The 21,609-nt window shown below is 36.1% G+C and overlaps 1 protein-coding gene across 1 annotated transcript in view; it reads left to right on the forward strand.

Annotated features, from left to right (window-relative positions):
• The window catches only part of ST8SIA4 (ST8 alpha-N-acetyl-neuraminide alpha-2,8-sialyltransferase 4), a 103,717-nt gene that overhangs the window by 17,515 nt on the left and 64,593 nt on the right, over positions 1 to 21,609 (forward strand).

Below are 21,609 nucleotides of genomic sequence, written 5' to 3' on the forward strand. Positions count from 1 at the left end.
GTTACTTTTTATTAATAATTATCTAAGAGGTAGAAAGAACATAGCTTAACAAGTTTATATTTGATATCCTGAGCCATAGTTCTTTAATTTCTCTTTATATGTGATATTTGTGTATGTTAGTATATTTGAGTTTTGTGGTTTTCTTACATAATTAAGCATGCATGTTTGTTTTTCATTAATGGTTAAAAGACATTTGATGAATTGTGTGTTTGATTAATCTATTAACTGAAAAAACAACACTAGAAATGGAATTATAATCACATCATAAATGTAAGCAGTTTTTAATGGTCAATTTTTATATCTGTACAGTTTTTTTGGATTGTTTTAGTTCCTTAGAAAAATTAGCTAAATGAATGAAACATGGATATTGAAATATGAAAGAGTACAATTTAAAGATAGAAGGAAAGTATGCTGAGTTGACATGTTGAAAAACACAGTCTCTTGAAGATATGCTGGAATACATTATTTTTGAATATTTTGAATATTTTTTGAATATTTTTGAAATAAAGCCTTAAAAGGCAAGATAACTAATTATGTATGTATTAAATCATAAATAGGCAACTACTTTAAAAAAAAAGTCATGAAAAATCATTATACCCAAGCATTATCAAGTGAAGAAAATGTATAACAGCAAATAAAACTGCAAACATTTTTCCTTATTATCTTTCCTTTTCTCTCTTGGGTGCAGGGTCAGAGATTAATGTGAAATCAATTTAGCCTTTTAAAGCTCGAAATCTTAAACTAATTAGACTATGAGAGAAACCTTGTGAACAAGTAGATATAAACAAAGACAACTGTATAGAAAGAGGATGAAAAAATTTGATGAGGGAATGGCAATGGAAGTGGAAATCAGGAGCTTCAAATGTTGAAGTCTATGCGAAGTATAGCTGTGAAAAAATGTAAGACCTCTAGAATTTCTGATGTGACTAAATCATAAGGCAGGTAAAATAAAGAAGTAACGATGTCAAGGCATAATCAAAATTGTTGCAATGTAAGGATTTCAGCAATCACAATAGGGAATTTTAAAAGGTGATAATACTGAAGGAAAATAGAGTCTAAATGACTTTTTATTTCTGCGTCCCTCTAAACTTTGACACTGGGGGCCAAGTTGTTAGATTTAGCCCCAGCTGTGACTCCGAAATGAAGACTGCTTTTGCATGTGGGTAATGTTAGAGGCCTGATGGCAGTAGTCCCCAAAGTTTAGTCATTTGCTTATTGCTTTCTGATCTGGCTTTGTTACTCCAGTTTCTATTAACTGGGATTTTGCATTATTCCAATTCCTAAACTACTGAGTTCTTATCTCACGTGGAATTGTGTGTCCAATAAGTAGGTTCCTACACTCTTTCTCTGTCTTAAGAGTGGCTGGTGGCCAACCTTGCTTTATACTACCACCTCTCATTTTCACTTTTCCTGCCTTCAATTTCTAGAAGTTATGCAGCCTGCACTATATCTCACTTACCTATAATTGGCTATGGCAAGCCTATAGGTTTCCAGATTTCTGGGATGTAGTCAACCTGTGAATAAAATTCTGATCTCAAAAAATCTTTCTGTCCACCCCTCTTATTCTAAAATTGAAGACTATTTTCTCTTTCACTGGCCAAGCAACAACTGGCCACTTGATAGTATTGCTTTCACAATTCTACTATGGACTACTGGGCATTTAGATCACTACTAAGCTACTCTGGTGCTACTTCAGCAAAATGCCTAGAACTTGATATTGTACATATACTTTCTCTTCCTTTTATGTTTTAGGCACCTAATTTCATGCCTACTTTTTAGATTTAAAATCCTATAATCTGCTGTATATTAATGCACTCCAACTTCAATTTGGAATATTCTTTGATCATTCCTATAGTAACCCAACTCCAGTGATGTTCAGTAAACTGGTTTAACTGTTTTTACCCCATATTCTGTGACTCCTAGATTCTTTATCTACCTTATTTGCTAACTATCAAATGGATTTGAATGTCTGTTCTTAGTTTCTTGTCCTCTATTGTCAATCAACAGATCTAATTTTCCAGCAGAATATCGTTAGCACTTCCTTAAGTGGTCCGTTTTCATGCTGCTTATAAGGGCATACCTGAGACTGGGAAGAAAAAGACGTTGAATTGGACTTACAGTTCCACATGGCTGGGAGGCTTCAGAATCATGGTGGGAGGTAAAAGGCACTTCTTACATGGCAGCAGCAAGAGAAAATGAGGGAGATGCAAAAGCAGAAACCCCTGATAAACCCATCCGATCTCGTAAGACTTATTCACTACCACGAGAACAGTATGGGGAAAACTGTCCCCATTATTCAAATTATCTCCCACCAGTCCCTCCTACAATACACGGGGATTATGGGAGTACAATTTGAGATGAGATTTAGGTGGGGACACAGCCAAACCATATCATTCCACCCCAGCCCCTCCAAATCTCACGTCCTCACATTTCAAAACCAGTCACGCCTTCCCAACAGTCCCCCAAAGTCTTGACTCATTTCAGAATTAACCCAAAAGTCCACAGTCCAAAGTTCCATCTCAGACAAGACAAGTCCCTTCTGCCTATGAGCCTGTAAAATCAAAAGCAAGCTAGTTCCTAGATACGATGGGAGTACAGTTATTGGGTAAATACAGCCATTCTAAATGGGAGAAATTGGCCGAAACAAAAAGGTTACAGAGCCCATGCCAGCCCAAAATCCAGTGGGGCAGTCAAATTTTAAAGCTCCAAAATGATCTCCTTTGATGCCAAGTCTCATGTCTAGGTCATGCTGATGCAAGAGCGGGTTTCCCATGGTCTTGGGCAGCTCCGTCCCTGTGGCTTTGAAGGATATAGCCTCCCATCTAGTTTCTTTCACGTGCTAGCATTGAGTGCAGTTTTTCCAGGTAAACGGTGCAAGCTGTCTGTGGATCTACCATTCTGGGGTCTGAAGGATGGTGGCCCTCTTCTCACAGCTCCGCTAGGCAGTGCCCCAGTAGGGACTGTGGGGGGGGGGTGGGTGCTCCAACCTCACATTTCCCTTTCACACTGCCCTTGCAGAGGTTATCCATGAGCACCCCACTCCTGCAGCAAACTTCTGCCTAGGCATCTAGGCATTTCCATACATTTTCAGAAATCTAGGCCCAGGTTCCCAAACCAGAATTCTTGAGTTCTGTGCACTCACAGGCTCAACACCAAACGGGAGCTGCAAAGGCTTGGGGCTTACACCCTCTGAAGCCACAGCCTGAGCTCTACATTGGCCCCTTTCAGCCATGGCTGGAGCAACTGGGATGCAGTGCACCAAGTCCCTAGGCTGCATACAGGGATCCTGAGCCCAGCCCATGAAACCATTTTCTCGTAGGTCTCCAGGTCTGTGATGGGAGGGGCTGCTGTGAAGACCTCTGACATGCCTTGGAGACATTTTCCCCATTGTCTTAGGGATTAACATTCAGCTCCTCATTACTTATGAAAAATTCTGCAGCCAGCTTGAATTTCTCCCCAGAAAATGGGTTTTTCTTTTCTATCACATTGTCAGGCTGCAAATTTTCCAAACTTTTATTTTATTCAGTTTCCCTTGTAAAACTGAGTGCCTTTAACACCACCCATGTCACCTCCTGAATGCTTTACTACTTAGAAATTTCTTCTGCCAGATACCCTAAATCATTTCTCTCAAGTTCAAAGTTCCATGAATCTCTAGCGCAGGGGCAAAATGTCACCAGTCTTTTTGCTAAAACATAAAAAGAGTCACCTTTGTTCCAGTTCCCAACAAGTTCCTCATCTCCATCTGAGATCACCTCAGCCTGGACCTTACTAACCATATTGCTATCAGCTTTTGGTCAATGCCATTCCACAAGTCTCTAGGAAGTTTCAAACTTTCCCACATTTTCCTGTCTTGTTCTGAGCCCTCCAAACTGTTCCAACCTCTGCTTGTTACACAGTTCCAAAGTCGCTTTCACATTTTTGGGTATTTTTTTCAGAAATACCCCACTCTACTGGTCCTAATTTACTGTATTAGTTTGTATTCATGCTGCTGATAAAGATATACCCAAGACTGGGAAGAAAAAGAGGTTTAATTGGACTTACAATTCCACATGGCTGGAAAGACCTCAGAATCATGGCGGGAGGTGGAGGTGAAAGGCCCTTCTTACATGGTGGCGGCAAGAAAAACTGGGGAAGATGCAAAAGTGGAAACCCCTGATAAAACCATTAGATCTCATGAGACTTGCTCACTGCCATGAGAACATTGTGGGTGAAACCACCCCCATGATTCAAATTATCTACCACCAGGACCCTCCAACAACACATGGGAATTATGGGAATACAATTCAAGATGGGATTTGGGTGGGGGCCCAGCTAAACTATAACAAGTGAGAACCTCATTGAGTCAACAGTTGTATTTTGACCTTATACTTTTTCTGTGTGCAATGTATGCTTTACTTTCTTTCAAATTTCATGAGTATTATAAAATATATATACATCCAAACTTTAAAAGGTAAAATTCTTGTATATTTGTTTGAGTTCTTTGTAGATTCTGGATATTAGCCCTTTGTCAGATGAGTAGTTGCAAAAATTTTTTCCCATTCTGTAGGTTGCCTGTTCACTCTGATGGTAGTTTCTTTAGCTGTGCAAAAGCTCTTTATTTAATTAGATCCCATGTGTCAATTTTTGCTTTTGCTGCCGTTGCTTTTGGTGTTTTAGACATGAAGTCCTTGCCCATGCCTATGTCCTGATGGTACTACCTAGATTTTCTTCTAGGTTTTTTATGGTATTAGGTCTAACATTTAAGTCTCTAATCCATCTTGAATTAATTTTCGTATAAGGGGTAAGGAAAGATCCAGTTTCAGCTTTCTACTTATGGCTAGCCAATTTTCCCAGCACCATTTATTAAATAGGGATCCTTTCCCCATTCTTGTTTCTCTCAGGTTTGTCAAAGATCAGATGGCTGTAGATGTGTGGTATTATTTCTGAGGACTCTGTTCTGTTCCATTGGTCTATATCTCTGTTTTGGTACCAGTACCATGCTGTTTTGGTTACTGTAGCCTTGTAGTATAGTTTGAAGTCAGTAGCGTGACGCCTCCAGCTTTGTCCTTTTGACTTAGGATTGTCTTGGCAATGCGGGCTCTTTTTTGGTTCCATATGAACTTTAAAGCCATTTTTTCCAATTCTGTGAAGAAGTCATTGGTAGCTTGATGGGGATGGCATTGAATCTATAAATCACCTTGGGCAGTATGGCCATTTTCACGATATTGATTCTTCCTATCCATGAGCATGGTATGTTCTCCATTTGTTGTGTCCTCTTTGATTTCACTGAGCAGTGGTTTGTAGTTCTCCTTGAAGAGGTCCTTTACATCCCTTGTAAGCTGGATTCCTAGGTATTTTATTCTCTTTGAAGCAATTGTGAATGGAAGTTCATTCCTGATTTGGCTCTCTGTTGTCTGTTACTGGGTATAAGAATGCTTGTGATTTTTGCACATTAATTTTGTATCCTGAGACTTTGCTGAAGTTGCTTATCAGCTTAAGAGATTTTGGGCTGAGACGATGGGGTTTTCTAAATATACAATCATGTCATCTGCAAACAGGGACAATTTGACTTCTTCTTTTCCTAACTGGATACCCTTGATTTCTTTCTCTTGCCTGATTGCCCTAGCCAGAACTTCCAACACTATGTTGAATAGGAGTGGTGAGAGAGGGCATCCCTGTCTTGTGCCAGTTTTCAAAGGGAATTTTTCCAGTTTTTGCCCATTCAGTATGATATTAGCTGTGGGTTTGTCATAAATAGCTCTTATTATTTTGAGGTACGTTCCATCAATACCAAATTTATTGAGCGTTTTTAGCATAAGGGCTGTTGAATTTTGTCAAAAGCCTTTTCTGCATCTATTGAGATAATTATGTGGTTCTTGTCTTTGGTTCTGTTTATATGCTGGATTACGTTTATTGATTTGCGAATGTTGAACCAGCCTTGCATCCCAGGGATGAAGCCCACTTGATCATGGTGGATAAGCTTTTTGATGTGCTGCTGAATCCGGTTTGCCAGTATTTTATTGAGGATTTTTGCATCGATGTTCATCAGGGATATTGGTCTAAAATTCTCTTTTTTGTTGTGTCTCTGCCAGGCTTTGGTATCAGGATGATGTTGGCCTCATAAAAAGAGTTAGGGAGGATTCCCTCTTTTTCTATTGATTGAAATAGTTTCAGAAGGAATGGTACCAGCTCCTCCTTGTACCTCTGGTAGAATTCAGCTCTGAATCCCTGGTCCTGGACTTTTTTTGTGGGTAGGCTATTAATTGTTGCCTCAATTTCAGAGCCTGCTATTGGTCTATTCAGGATTCAACTTCTTCCTGGTTTAGTCTTGGGAGAGTGTAAGTGTCCAGGAAATTATCCATTTCTTCTAGATTTTCTAGTTGATTTGCGTAGAGGCATTTATAGTATTCTCTGATGGTTTTTGTATTTCTGAGGGGTCGGTGGTGATATCCCCTTTATCATTTTTATTGCGTCTATTTGATTCTTCTCTCTTTTCTTCTTTATTAGTCTAGCTAGCAGAACTCAAACAAATATACAAGAAAAAAACAAACAACCCCATCAAAAAGTGGGCAAAGGATATGAACAGACATTTCTCAAAAGAAGACATCCATACAGCCAACAGACACATGAAAAAATGCTCATCATCACTCGCCATCAGAGAAATGCAAATCAAAACTACAATGAGATACCATCTCACACCAGTTAGAATGGCAATCATTAAGAAGTCAGGAAACAACAGGTGTTGGAGAGGATGTGGAGAAATAGGAACACTTTTACACTGTTGGTGGGATTGTAAACTAGTTCAACCATTATGGAAAACAGTATGGCGATTCCTCAAGGATCTAGAACTAGATGTACCATATGACCCAGCCATCCCACTACTGGGTATATACCCAAAGGATTATAAATTACTGTATTACAAAGACACATGCACACGTATGTTTATTGCGGCACTATTCACAATAGCAAAGACTTGGAATCAACCCAAATGTCCATCTGTGACAGACTGGATTAAGAAAATGTGGCACATATACACCATGGAATACTATGCAGCCATAAAAAGGATGAATTTGCATCCTTTGTAGGGACATGGATGCAGCTGGAAACCATCATTCTTAGCAAACTATCACAAGAAGAGAAAACCAAACACCGCATGTTCTCACTCATAGGTGGAACTGAACAATGAGATCACTTGGACTCGGGAAGGGGAACATCACACACTGGGGTCTATCATGGGGAGGGGGGAGGAGGGAGGGATTGCATTGGGGAGTTATACATGATATAAACGTCATGCACATGTACCTAGAACTTAAAGTATAATAAAAAAATAAAAAATAAATAAAAAAAAGGTAAAATTCCTTGCCTAGATAACTAGTAATATTAACTAGTGTAAAAAAATTCTTTTAAAGCTTTGAGAATAATGTTGAAATAGTTAACAAACTAGAATTTTCTCTTATTGGTAGTTTCCAGGTGCTTTCTCTTCCCAGAGAACAGATGACCTCAGATGAACTAAAATGAGAGGTATTATATAAGAATATATGCCACACAAAATACTAACTTTCTCAATTCAAAGTAGACTTATCTCTATACTTTGTAATACAAGAGTTCTTTGACAATTCAAACAGAGTTGATGAACTTAAAAAACAAGATAAGCTTGCTGTAGTTTTAATTTATATTTTTGACTTTGGAACATCACTGTGAATTTTTCAAACGCATTTCTGTAAATCTACGACCTACTTCAGTCTACCTCCCACTGTTGGTGACTTTCCTAACATGAGTCTTACCTGCATACAAAATCAGAAATTTTAGAGTGGAGCAAGAATCTGCATCTTTGAAAAGCATATATATGGGGAGTTGACACTTAATTCACTATAAGGTAGAAGTTTAGTGATTGTAGATATATGTGTTTTATGTATATCTAACTCACATAACTAAATCTTAGAGTGTCAGATGCATATACACACCCACAGGCACATACAAATATCGTATTTAATTATTGTATGGTAAATATGAATGAGAAAAATTGAAATTAGTATAAAAGTGCCTTGACTCCTTTTTCTTCTTAGCATTATATCACCAATTAATCAGCAAATTCTATAGATATTACCTTCAAAATATATCAGGAGTCAAATGATTTCTCATAATGTCCACTGCTGTCACCCTGGTAAAAGCCAACATCATCTCTTGATTAGAACTCTCCAATAATTCCTTAACTGATGTGCCTGGTTGCATTCTTGCTCCCTGTCCCCAAAGCCAAAGTCACTCTTTATCATAAAGCAGCTTCTTACCACACTCCATAAAGTACTAATATCTTGCCAGTAACAATAAATGAGGTAATCTGAAGCTTCAGGGACAGACGATGTTCCTGCCAGTCATTTTCCCTGAAATCCTCTTTCCCACATACCTATGGGTGGTTTTACCGCTCATTTGGGGGAAAGGATGAGGGTCTATGCTTGTACAGAATATCCTCTGCAAGTCTTCCCTGACTGTAATGTCAGAAACACCTCCTACCACTGTCATCATCTTTCTCACTGTCTCTTTACCCTTCCATTTATGTATTTATTTTTGCATTGCATGTTTATTTCTTTATTGTTTATCTTTTCAACTAGAATATGCAAGACAAGTTTTGTCTGCATGTAATCATTTTTTAATCTCAGACCCTGGCAAAAAGTCTGACATATTTATATATTCCATCAATATTTGCTAGAGGTAAGCAAGAAGGCATGTAGTAAGAAAGAAAAGAAGAAAGAGAGGGAAGGAGGAAGGAAGTAAAGGAGAGAGGGAGGGACAGGAGCGAGAAAAGTGTTCTATCAGGGTCTTCCATCATCCATTCCACCTTGCATGAATGATAATCCCTCATATAAACTTCATTATTACCATAATAATGTACTTGGTTGTCTGGGATGAGTGGCTGTCACATCATCTCATCCAAAACTACAGCCCATCTAGTCATCATCTCCTCTAAAACCTTAGGTGACCAACTTTCAGAGCAGGATGCAAATTCTTCCTACAGTAAATGCAGAAGCTATCTTACTCTGTCTTTCATGGAGTAATATATATTTGGCATCTGTTGCTTGCCTTTTAGCCCACCATCTCACCAAGTAAGACATGAGGATCTCTGCTTTGCGTGCCTCTTCATTTTCTTGTATTAAGATATTTTTAAACTTACAGTATATAGTTATAATTCCAAATGTATAGAATGTATCTTATGAAACAATTGGCATGAAGTTGAATTTACATAAACTCAGTGTCTTACAACCTAGAGAAATGTTGTGGTGTAGAGGCTACTTTACGTGTGCACATCTGAAATCTTTTTGTAACTAGTTCCGTTTTTCTAAATTATTGTCATCTCTATTATATTATTCCTTTAAAGACACAACATCTCTATTATTTCTTTAAAGATAAAACATTCCTTTATATTATATTTAAAGATGATAATAAACTTGAGGGCAAATAAATTGGGCTATATAAATTCAAAATTTATGAGTTTAACTTTCAAGAAAAAATTCTAAACCTTTCTCTATAAACTTGCAATGTAGAAATGAGTTGAATAGCCATAGAACTTACTGAATTGTGCTTGAAAATTAGTAAATGGCAGAGTACATTTAGAACTAGGAGTTTAGGAGTCTCTTGATATTTTTAGCAGCTATGATTATCTTAAAAGAACTATTTAGTGACGAATTCAAGTTCATAATTGTATTCTGGTCTTATCAAGAAGTACAGAAAGGTAAAGGCAAGCATCTTAACGAAGGCACAGACATTATCACCATGATCATTTTTGATTTTTTCTATATTTTTACTACTTTCCCAAAATAGAGGTTAAAATGTTGTAGATTGAATTATTTGCTAGGGCTATACTGTCTTTCACGGAGTAAGGGATTACAGATTTGTCATCTGTTGTTTGCATTTTGTCTCTCCATCTCACCAAGCAAAACATGTGGTACTGCCTACCACATAATCTAATCTACGATATTCTACAACAAAATTTCTGATTTACCACAAAAAATCAGATTTGCTAATAAACATTTTCGAATGTATCTACATTTTAGAAACAATATCTACAGAAAAATCATCTTTTGTTACTTAATAGCTAGTTGAGAAATTCATTCCCTTGAGTTTAATTTTATCATTTTATTATGAAATTGTATGTGATCACTTACTGTATTCTACAGTGTTTAATTGTGGAGATATTTGAAAACTTTTCTCAATATCTATGAGCTGAAAAATATATTCCTTTATTGTAGGAAGCAATAAGCAAAACACTGATAGTTGGTCATTATTAAGTAGTTGGTGTTTGCATCAAAGTTCAATTAGCACTTAAGAGTCATCATTACGAACAAAAAATGAGCAAAAGTAATGCCTGGGAATAAAAACTTTGCAGCCCGGCACACTGGCTCATGTCTGTAATCCCAGCACTTTGGGAGGCTGAGGCAGGCGGATCACCTGAGGTCGGGAGTTCGAGACCAACCTCAGCCTGACCAACATGGAGAAATCACATCTCTTCTAAAAATACAAAATTAGCTAGGTATGGTGGTGCATGCCTGTAATCCTAGCTACTTGGGAGGCTGAGGTAGGAGAATCTCTTGAACCCGGAAGACTGATGCTGCGATCAGTGATCACTCCCTTGCACCCTTGTACTCCAGCCAAGTAACAAGAGTGAAACCCCATTAAAAAATAAATAAATAAATAAATAACTTTGTCACTTCTGAATAAAGATTGTCACTTCTTGTCAAGAGGCATGCAACCTCATTTATCTCATTTTATTTATTAGGCCACTCCTAAGAATATATTCTTCAAACCATCAAGCCGAAAAATGAGGTGATATGTCTGGCAATATTAATGATGAACCAAACTCTCCCAGCGCCTAAACTCCCTGTAAGTTAGATCCTTTTCAAAGGTTCATTAATAGTCATTTGAATATCCAAAATCAAGTCATTATTTGAGGCATAGTAAAGACGGAAGAGTAAAACAGAATCCAATGCCAACCAGTTTTCCCAAAGACAGCAGTTAATTTCAGCTCACAAATGCAAATTTGTAATTGATAGGTGGAGAGTGTGACCATAAGTAATTTAAATATAAAGTATATGAAACAAAAATCAAAGACTATTTTCGTAATAATTTTAAGAATAGAAGCTCTCCAAAATCGTGTGTAAGTGTTCAACCAATAGACTTTGGATTATTTCTTCTGGTACTACCTTTTCCCGTAGTATGATATCTATTTTCTATTTTGAAGGTCATATTGTGCTATCTCTTAATATTCTTCGATTTGTAATAACCCTTGAAAATACAAAATTCTAATCTGACTTATGAACATAAACAAACCAGTTACTTCATTGTGGACATGAGATCTTCAATGATCTGTTGTCATACCAGACTTCCATTCTTCCTTACAACTCTTGTTCTTCTTGCTGCCTTCTGACTCATTATTTGTGTAACAAATACATTTCCTTCCCCAAGTGTGTGTGTAGCCCTTTGTTACTACAAATGTGTCTCCTCTACCATAGAAGGTACGGAGAATTTTTGCTTCAAATTTAATCAATCCTAATTATTCTTTCTTCAAATAGTTTCCTAGCCACATTGAACTGGTTAAAATTATTACAAAATTTTAGTAGTAATTTTTAGGATCTCTAGAATTTTTTATTATCCGGGAGATGTGTATATATCTGCGTAGCGGTAGATCCAATTGATTTGTTGGATGGTTGGTTTTATAGTCTGTGTTTCCAGTTTTTTGTTTCTTACTTTTCCTTTAACATAGTAAGTTTGTTGAAAGAGAGAGGGAGAGATAAATTATACTTGGTCTACTTGCAGTGGTCACTAATTAGGGCAGTAACTCCTTAAGGCTAAGATCTACCCAGGTATTATACTCAAGTTGACCTCTAACTTTATAAACCAAGATAGTCTCTTAGTGGATGTTTTTATCATTAATTAATCAATTAGGTTAAATAATGGTTTTAGTGGGGTATTTCAAAAAAAGGGAGTCCTGGTCAATATCATTACATGATGCTTAAAGTTAAAAAAAAAAAAAACAGATAAAAATAGGAAAATAAATTAAAACTCAATTTTCATTGCCTACTGAGTGACTCAACATTGAACTAATTTCTAAAATTTAGGTCTCATGAACATATATCCCTAAATAACAGAAAAATAATCATAAGAGTAAAATTCTTATTTCTTAACAAAAATGTCTAAAACCACAATTTACATAAGAATTTTAAATACACTGCTATCAATGCTTTTATATGTGAAACCCTAAAAACACCTAGTGTTTTTACGAGATTCCTTAAATAGCAAATGCCATGTTTCAAGGAAAGAAGACTGGCTAAGATAGAAAAACAAAGGAAGTCAGTCATTGACTAGGTTAAAGATATCTTCTTGTCCTACAGTCCGCTCTTATAAGAAAGGTTTGTAAAAAATGATAACATCCTTGTAATATTAAGATTTAATCATATGATTCCAGACGAGCAAAATTTTGACAAATTTTGTTGGGCATTGATGTGCCATTTATACACCATTTCTCACCTGCTTGAGAAAACAAGCAAATGGGAGCATAAGAGAAAATACTGTTCTGATATTATTCCTTAGACCTATCTCTTCAAAGATTGATAGGAATTCTGAATACTCTCAATGCGCTATCTTAAAACTGCAGAAAATGATGATTTTCCCCTATGGGATTCTGTACAAAAGAATGTTCATTTACATATATAATTCAATCTCTCATATTCTCTTTTTCATCTCTGGGATAATTTCTTTTATCCTTCAAATAACATCTGTATTTCTGGTATTATTAAGTACAGAGGAGTATAGTTTTAGGTTTTATATATTTGTTTTATTAACCTAATAAGAGAAAAATTCCAAATAATCAGTTGACTAATGCTACCCTTCTAATAGCAATAGTAATGATGTGTGCAGAAGAAGGTAAAATATATGTGATTTTAAAATTGTAAAACACTAAAACACTACTTGATACTACTACTTTTAACATTAGTAAATTTAGGAACCTCTAGAACTAGTTCCCTAAAATTTGTCTCAACCAGAGTCCATATTAATGAAAAGTCTATCAACTGAAATACATTGGTCATATATTTTTCTTGTAAACATTTAAAGATAAAATTACCTGCTAAAAGATAAACACTAAGTTTATTTTATCAAAGGCACTAACACTTGTTACATTATTTTATCTATACAATAAAATTTCATGAGTACCAACCAAGAGCCAGTCATGAACAGTGCCCAATTACAGAAATGAACATCTACATTCATTCTTTTTGTTTTTTGCCATGAGGACTCTTCTCATTTAATTTATCTATTACTTTCAGGGGACTTTTAAGGTATTAATTAACACGTTAAATATGTTCTTCCAGAGGTCATCCTTAATACAAAACAAAACCTCCTAAAAAGTTATGAAATTAGCTACGCTATCTTGCAAGATACTCATATTATGAGTATTCTAATTCAAAGGATCTAGAATTTTACAACAAAGTTATATAAATAAGAATGTAAAACAAAATCTATTATACAAAGTCAAGAGCAAAAAATCAACTCTAGAGAAACTATAATAGCAATGAGATTTCTTATGTTATATTGTTCAAGAGTATTACATTTACCCTATCTGGTTATATAACACAGAAGATGTCCAGCTACCAATACAATGAATGCATCAAAACATTTGTAAATGACTACACCTTAATAGGGGACAAAGTCAAACACAAGCATCTGTTAAACATACATTTAGCAGTAGAATATTATCTTTAAAAACACCACATTGAAAGATTTTCAGATCGGAATCTTTTAAAAATGTTTTGAAAATATTATCTTAGGTACACTGGAGAGTGTTTCTTTTTTATTTTTATTTTTTTATACATTCATTCTTTTTTTTTTTTTAAATCCCTGCAAATAACTTTATTTAAAAATTTAAGATACAATTAATTACCATGGTCAAACAAGTGTTATAAGTCAATATGTATCTGTAAAATGATCATATATGTATATTTAAAGTTAGTTAATGCTTTAGCTCAGCTATTGGCAAACTTTTTCTGTAAAGGTTTATAAAGTAAAAATTTTTTTTTTAAATGTATTTATTTTTTTTTATTATACTTTAAGTTCTAGGGTACATGTGCATAACGTTTATATCATGTATAACTCCCCAATGCAATCCCTCCCTCCTCCCCCCTCCCCATGATAGGCCCCAGTGTGTGATGTTCCCCTTCCCGAGTCCAAGTGATCTCATTGTTCAGTTCCCACCTATGAGTGAGAACATGTGGTGTTTGGTTTTCTCTTCTTGTGATAGTTTGCTAAGAATGATGGTTTCCAGCTGCATCCATGTCCCTACAAAGGATGCAAACTCATCCTTTTTGATGGCTGCATAGTATTCCATGGTGTATATGTGCCACATTTTCTTAATCCAGTCTGTCACAGATGGACATTTGGGTTGATTCCAAGTCTTTGCTTAAAGGACAGCTGGTGCTGTGTCAGGTAAGAAATAATCACTACAATTCAGAGTCTCCAAGGACACATAACACATTTAAAATATTTGACTATGGCCAGGTTTATTATTTCCAGTAATGCAGAGGGACTAATAGAATGTTTGAAACAGAAGTTAAGGTATGCTTCCAATGCTGAATGAGGTGTTCTCACTCAGAACTTTATCTGAAGTCTTTGAGATATTTCAGGATAACTAATTAGGTTACTAATCTTTAGATATCACACATAATAAATTTTAAGAAGAAATCATTAGTAACTTTAAAGTTTTAGTTAAGTGCCATAAGCTGTCTGACATTCTGCTACAGACCAACCAGAACACCGCCAACATCTACACACCGTGTATGATTAACTATTAACAGATTCAGTCATCATCATAAGGGGCTGAAAAATATTCAACTGACTAAAACCATGGCGGTTTCTACCATACCTGTACTGTAGAATACTTTGACCCACTTTGAGATTTTACATACAGTTCATGGGATAGTCTATTACCATATCTGAGCTGAATTTAACTTAAATAACCCTTTTTAATGCCACAAAAAGTGGAATAATGATAAGAGTAGAATCTTTATTAAGTTAAATAAAAACTGGTAAGCATTAGAGAAATTGTCCAATTGATATAATTTTTTAAATTTTGCACTTGGATTGTCTAATGTGCTAAATATAAACATAGAGATAGATAGATGATAAACAGAGATAACAGATAGAAGCTGGGCACAGTGGCTCATACCTGTTATCCCAGCACTTTCTGAGGCCTAGGTGGGAAGGTTGCTTGATTCCAGAAGTTTGAGACCAGCCTTGGCAACACGATGAAACTCCATCTCTACAAAAAATTTAAAAATTAGCCAGGTGTAGTGGTATGTGCCTGTAGTCTCAGCTACTCGGGAGACTGAGGTGAGAGGACCACTTGACCCCAGGAGGTTGAGGCTACAGTGAGCCATGATGGTGTCCTACAAAATCCTTGCCTCAAGTTTATCCCCACCATGTATACTTATTTATCGAAAAGTGTGCCGTAAAATTTCAAGAATTGAGAGTTTGAAAGATTGCATATATCATTTATATATCACCACAGGTAAAGAAAAACAAGTTTAGAAAGATTCCCTCATACAATCTGTATAAATTGTCTTTTGAAACTTTTCTTAGGTTCTTTCTCTTTGAGTAGTTTTGAAATTAATGTAATAGTGCCTATCTTACATTAAGGAATTTAATTTGTTGGTTGTGAAAATTGTTTTGAATTTTGCAAAGTAATCCTTAAAGTGCTTTTAAATTTTTTCTCTAGTTATCTTCCAAGTTTTTACATAATCTACTCTCATGAGTATCTACAAAAAAGCATATTCTAATATTTGTATTAGCTATACTCAATAATTTCACAACAGTGGTTTTCAATAAAAAATATTCATATATTTCCTAATAGTGATTTTGAGTGATGGCAAAGAGCAAAGTCTCATTTCATCACTCCTAGTCTCCTTTTTCCCCACCATTGTTGGAAAAGTGGTGGTAAATTCTTTCCTTTTTCTGGGCTAGCTGTGGATTGTAGAAACTCTCAAGCAGCACTTCAGTACTGGTTCCTCACAGAAAAGAAACCTTATTTCCCCTTGGTAACAAGAAAATCTGGCGCTGCATGGTCTTTGGTGTTACATGGTGGACTCTGAGGGAGGCAATGATTAACAATTGCAATTGGCACCTAATATTCTTTAACCATCAAATACCACTCCTTACTTTGTTTAAACAAAGATGCTAGAGGTAGTGAGTCTTTCTAGAGATAGTTAGTCAGATATCAATTAAGAGCTACAAAACACTTTCTTTTGCCACTTTTGGCTAATTAATTGGAATTTCTAACTTAAGTTTCTTTATTTACTTATTTTTTTCTGCTTACCTTTTCTCCATTCTGTCATCTTCCCTCTAGATTAAATCACTATCTTCTATTTACTCCTTTTTAATTTCTTAACCAACATCTTCAGTCCCTTTCCTGCAACTTTTGCTCTCCTTGACTGCTTTCCTCCTAATTTCTTCTTGGTACATATTTTTTCCTTATAAAACAAAAACAACAATAAGATATCAATTGAGAGGGCCACTTAATTGTGTACGTATTTATGTAAGTAAATCCTTGCTACTCAAAGTGTGGTCTTAGATGACCAGCATTATCACCTGGAAGCTTGTTAGAACTACAGAATGTCAGAACTTGCACCTGGTCTGCTGAGTCAGCGTGTGCATTTGATTACAGTGCCCAGGTGATTCTTATGTGCATTAAGGTTTGAGATGTGCTGGCCTAAACAATATGCCTTAGGCACGTTGGATCTCCCACTATGTCTGATTTTTTTTTAGCCTATATCTTTAGGGCCTAGCACCAAGATTGGTACACTGAGGTTGGTCAACAGGTACAAAATTACAGTTAGACAGTTTAGTCCATTCTCACGTTACTAATAAGTAAATACCCAAGACTGGCTAATTTATAAAGAAAAGAGTCTTGACTCACAATTCCGAATGGTTGGCAGGCCTCAGGAAACTTACAGTAATGGTGGAAAGCACCCCTTCACAGGGTGGCAGGAAAGAATGAGTGCCCAGCAAAGAGGGAAGCCCCTTATAAAACCATCAGATCTCTTGAGAAGTCACTCACTATCATAAGAACAGGATGAAGGAAACTCCCTCCATGAATCAACTATCTCTATCTGGTTCCTCTCATGACACCTGAGGGTTATGAGAACTACAATTCAAGATGAGATTTGAGTTGGGAGACAGCTAAATCCTATCAGACAAAAAGGATAAATTACGGTGTCTATTACACAGTAGGATGACTATAGAAAGTTACAATGTATTGTATATTTCAAGATAGGTACAGGAAAACTTTTTGAATGTTATCACCAGAAAGAAATGAAAAAAATGTTTAAACTGATGAATACGGTAATTACTTTGATTTGATCATTATATAACCTACACAGGCATTGAAACATTACACTGTACCCTGTAAATATATAGGATTATTATGTGTCAATTATGAACAAGAAATAAAGAGTGAATACATTTTTTTCAAAAAAGAATATAACTGCTAAGAAAAACCTGATACATTGAGGTATATAGAATTTATTTATTGAATGGATAAATGAATGAGAAAATTAATGTAGGAGTTGAGAAAATTTTGGTTTGTATCTGCTGCCAGAATTTTTAACACACTGAATTTCAACATTAGTACATAAGAGAAAGCATATATAAAGATAATTTAAACCTTTACAAGAAAATATGGAACTATGAAGAGTGGTACAGTGAAATGTTCTAAAGATTAGGAATCAGAAAACCTGGGTTCCTATTAATTACTATAAATGTAATATTAGAAAACCATCAGTATTTTCACTGTTCAGTGAGGTCAATAATAATAGGCCGGTTAACAGCAGAGTGATTTTCTCACTTATCAGATGAGAACATAGTAAAGAAAAGCACAAACTGTAAAATGAAACTGATAATGAGTGATGCTAAAGGACATCTTGTTTGAGTTCATTGTCATAGGTAAAACTTAAAATTGGCACTGCATTTTCTAACAGCCGTGGCTAAAAGGGAAGCCTGATAACTAGAGATGCAAATTATCATTGTCTGATATGAATAAGAAGACAAACTTTCCCTGGTACAATGCATTTTTATACCTCAATCAATTCTTTATTCTCCACTGGTGGATAATTTACAGCAAGCTTTAAATCACCTTCTTGACCTTCTTTGAATGCTAACTCTTTTACAAGAAAATAGACCTTTCTGAAACAGAAAAAATATCTTTTCTTTTTCTACATGTTCACAATGAATGGCCTTAAGGCTTTTTTTAATTTTTTTTTTTTATTATACTTCAAGTTCTATGGTACATGTGCACAATGTGCAGGTTTGTTACATATGTATACTTGTGCCATGTTGGTGTGCTGCACCCATCAACTCGTCAGCACCCATCAATTCATCATTTACATCAGATATAACTCCCAGTGCCATCCCTCCCCGCTTCCCCCTCCCCGTAATAGGCCCTGGTGTGTGATGTTCCCCTTCCAGAGTCCAGGTAATCTCATTGTTCAGTTCCCACCTATGAGTGAGAACATGTGGTGTTTGGTTTTCTGTTCTTTTGATAGTTTGCTGAGAATGATGGTTTCCAGCTGCATCCATGTCCCTACAAGGGACACAAACTCATCCTTTTTTATGGCTGCATAGTATTCCATGGTGTATATGTGCCACATTTTCTTAATCCAGTCTGTCACTGATGGACATTTGGGATGATTCTAAGTCTTTGCTATTGTGAATAGTGCTGCAATAAACATACGTGTGCATGTGTCTTTATAGCAGCATGATTTATAATCCTTTGGGTATATACCCAGTAATGGGATGGCTGGGTCATATGGTATTTCTACTTCTAGATCCTTGAGGAATCACCATACTGTTTTCCACAATGGTTGAACCAGCTTACAATCCCACCAACAGTGTAAAAGTGTTCGTATTTCTCCACATCCTCTCCAGCACCTGTTGTTTCCTGACTTTTTAATGATTGTCATTCTAACTGGTGTGAAATGGTATCTCATTGTGGTTTTGATTTGCATTTCTCTGATGGCCAGTGATGACAAGCACCTTTTTTATGTATCTGTTGACTGTAGGTATGTCTTCTTTTGAGAAATGTCTGTTCATATCCTTTGCCCACTTTTTGATGGGGTTCTTTATTTTTTTCTGGTAAATTTCTTTGAGTTCTTTGTAGGTTCTGGATATTAGCCCTTTGTCAGATGAGTAGATTGCAAACATTTTCTCCCATTCTGTAGGTTGCCTGTTCACTCTGATGGTAGTTTCTTTTGCTGTGCAGAAGTGCTTTAGTTTAATTAGATCCCATTTGTCAATTTTAGCTTTTGTTGCCATTGCTTTTGGTGTTTTAGACATGAAGTCCTTGCCCATGCCTATGTCCTGAATGGTATTACCTAGGTTTTATTCTAGGTTTTTTTATGGTAGTAGGTCTAACATTTAAGTCTCTAATCCATCTTGAATTAATTTTCATATAAGGAGTAAGGAAAGGATCCAGTTTCAGCTTTCTACTTATGGCTAGCCAATTTTCACAGCAGCATTTATTAAATAGGGAATCCTTTCCCCATTTCTTGTTTTTCTCAGGTTAGTCAAAGATCAGATGGCTGTAGATGTGTGGTATTATTTCTGAGGACTCTGTTCTGTTACATTGGTCTATATGTCTGTTTTGGTACCAGTACCATGCTGTTTTGGTTACTGTAGCCTTGTAGTATAGTTTGAAGTCAGGTAGCGTGATGCCTCCAGCTTTGTTCTTTTGGCTTAGGATTGTCTTGGCAATGTAGGCTCTTTTTTGGTTCCACATGAACTTTAAAGCAGTTTTTTCCAATTTGTGAAGAAACTCATTGGTAGCTTAGGGGGATGACACTGAATCTATAAATTACCTTGGGCAGTATGGCCATTTTCACGATATTGATTCTTCCTATCCATGAGCATGGTATGTTCTTCCATTTGTTTGTGTCCTCTTTGATTTCACTGAGCAGTGGTTTGTAGTTCTCCTTGAAGAGGTCCTTTACATCCCTTGTAAGTTGGATTCCTAGGTATTTTATTCTCTTTGAAGCTATTGTGAATGGAAGTTCATTCATGATTTGGCTCTCTGTTTGTCTGTTACTGGTGTATAAGAATGCTTGTTATTTTTACACATTGATTTTGTATCCCAAGACTTTGCTGAAGTTGCGTTGCTTATCGGCTTAAAGAGATTTTGGGCTGAGACAATGGGGTTTTCTGAATATACAATTATATCATCTGCAAACAGGGAGAATTTAATTTCTTTTTTTCCTAATTGAATACCCATTATTTCTTTCTCTTGCCTGATTGCCCTAGCCAGAGCTTCCAACACTATGTTGAATAGGAGTGGTGAGAGAGGGCATCCCTGTCTTGTGCCAGTTTTCAAAGGGAAGTTTTCCAGTTTTTGCCCATTCAGTATGATATTGGCTGTGAGTTTGTCATAAATAGCTCTTATTATTTTGAGATATGTTCCATCAATACCGAATTTATTGAGAGTTTTCAGCATGAAGGGCTGTTGAATTTTGTCAAAGACCTTTTCTGCATCTATTGAGATAATCATGTGGTTTTTGTCTTTGGTTCTGTTTATATGCTGGATTACATTTATTGATTTGCGTATGTTGAACCAGCCTTGCATCCCAGGGATGAAGCCCCCTTGATCATGATGGATAAGCTTTTTGATGTGCTGCTGGATTTGGTTTGCCAGTATTTTATTGAGGATTTTTGCATCGATATTCATCAGGGATATTGGTCTAAAATTCTCTTTTTTTGTTGTGTCTCTGCCAGGCTTTGGTATCAGGATGATGTTGGCCTCATAAAATGAGTTAGGGAGGATTCCCTCTTTTTCTATTGATTGGAATAGTTTTAGAAGGAAGGATACCAGCTCCTCCTTGTACCTTTAGTAGAATTCGGCTGTGAATCCATCTGGTCCTGGACTTTTTTTGGTTGATAGGCTATTAATTATCGCCTCAATTTCAGAGCCTGCTATTGGTCTATTCAGGGATTCAGCTTCTTCCTGGTTTAGTCTTCAGAGAGTGAAAGTGGCCAGGAAATTATCCATTTCTTCTAGGTTTTCTAGTTGATTTGCGTAGAGGTGTTTATAGTATTCTCTGATGGTAGTTTGTATTTCTGTGGGGTCAGTGGTGATATCCCCTTTACCATTTTTTATTGCATTTGTTTGGTTCTTCTCTCTTTTCTTCTTTATTAGTCTTGCTAGTGGTCTATCAATTTTGTTGATCTTTTCAAAAAACCGGCTCCTGGATTCATTGATTTTTTTGGAGGGATTTTTGTGTCTCTATCTCCTTCAGTTCTGCTCTGATCTTAGAAGGAGAAATAAAATTCTTTACAGACAAGCAAATGCTTAGAGATTTTGTCACCACCAGGCCTGGCCTACAAGAGATCCTGAAGGAAGCACTAAACATGGAAAGGAACAACATTTTCCCAGCCATTGCAAAAACATGCCAAAATGTAAAGACCATCGAGGCTAGGAAGAAACTGCAACAACTAATGTGCAAAATAACCAGCTAATATCACAATGACAGGATCAAGTTCACGCATAACAATATTTAACTTAAATGTAAATGGACTAAATGGTCCAATTAAAAGAGACAGACTGGC

Source organism: Trachypithecus francoisi, unplaced genomic scaffold (genome assembly GCF_009764315.1).
Source record: "Trachypithecus francoisi isolate TF-2019V2 unplaced genomic scaffold, Tfra_2.0 Lachesis_group2, whole genome shotgun sequence".
Taxonomy (NCBI): domain Eukaryota; kingdom Metazoa; phylum Chordata; class Mammalia; order Primates; family Cercopithecidae; genus Trachypithecus; species Trachypithecus francoisi.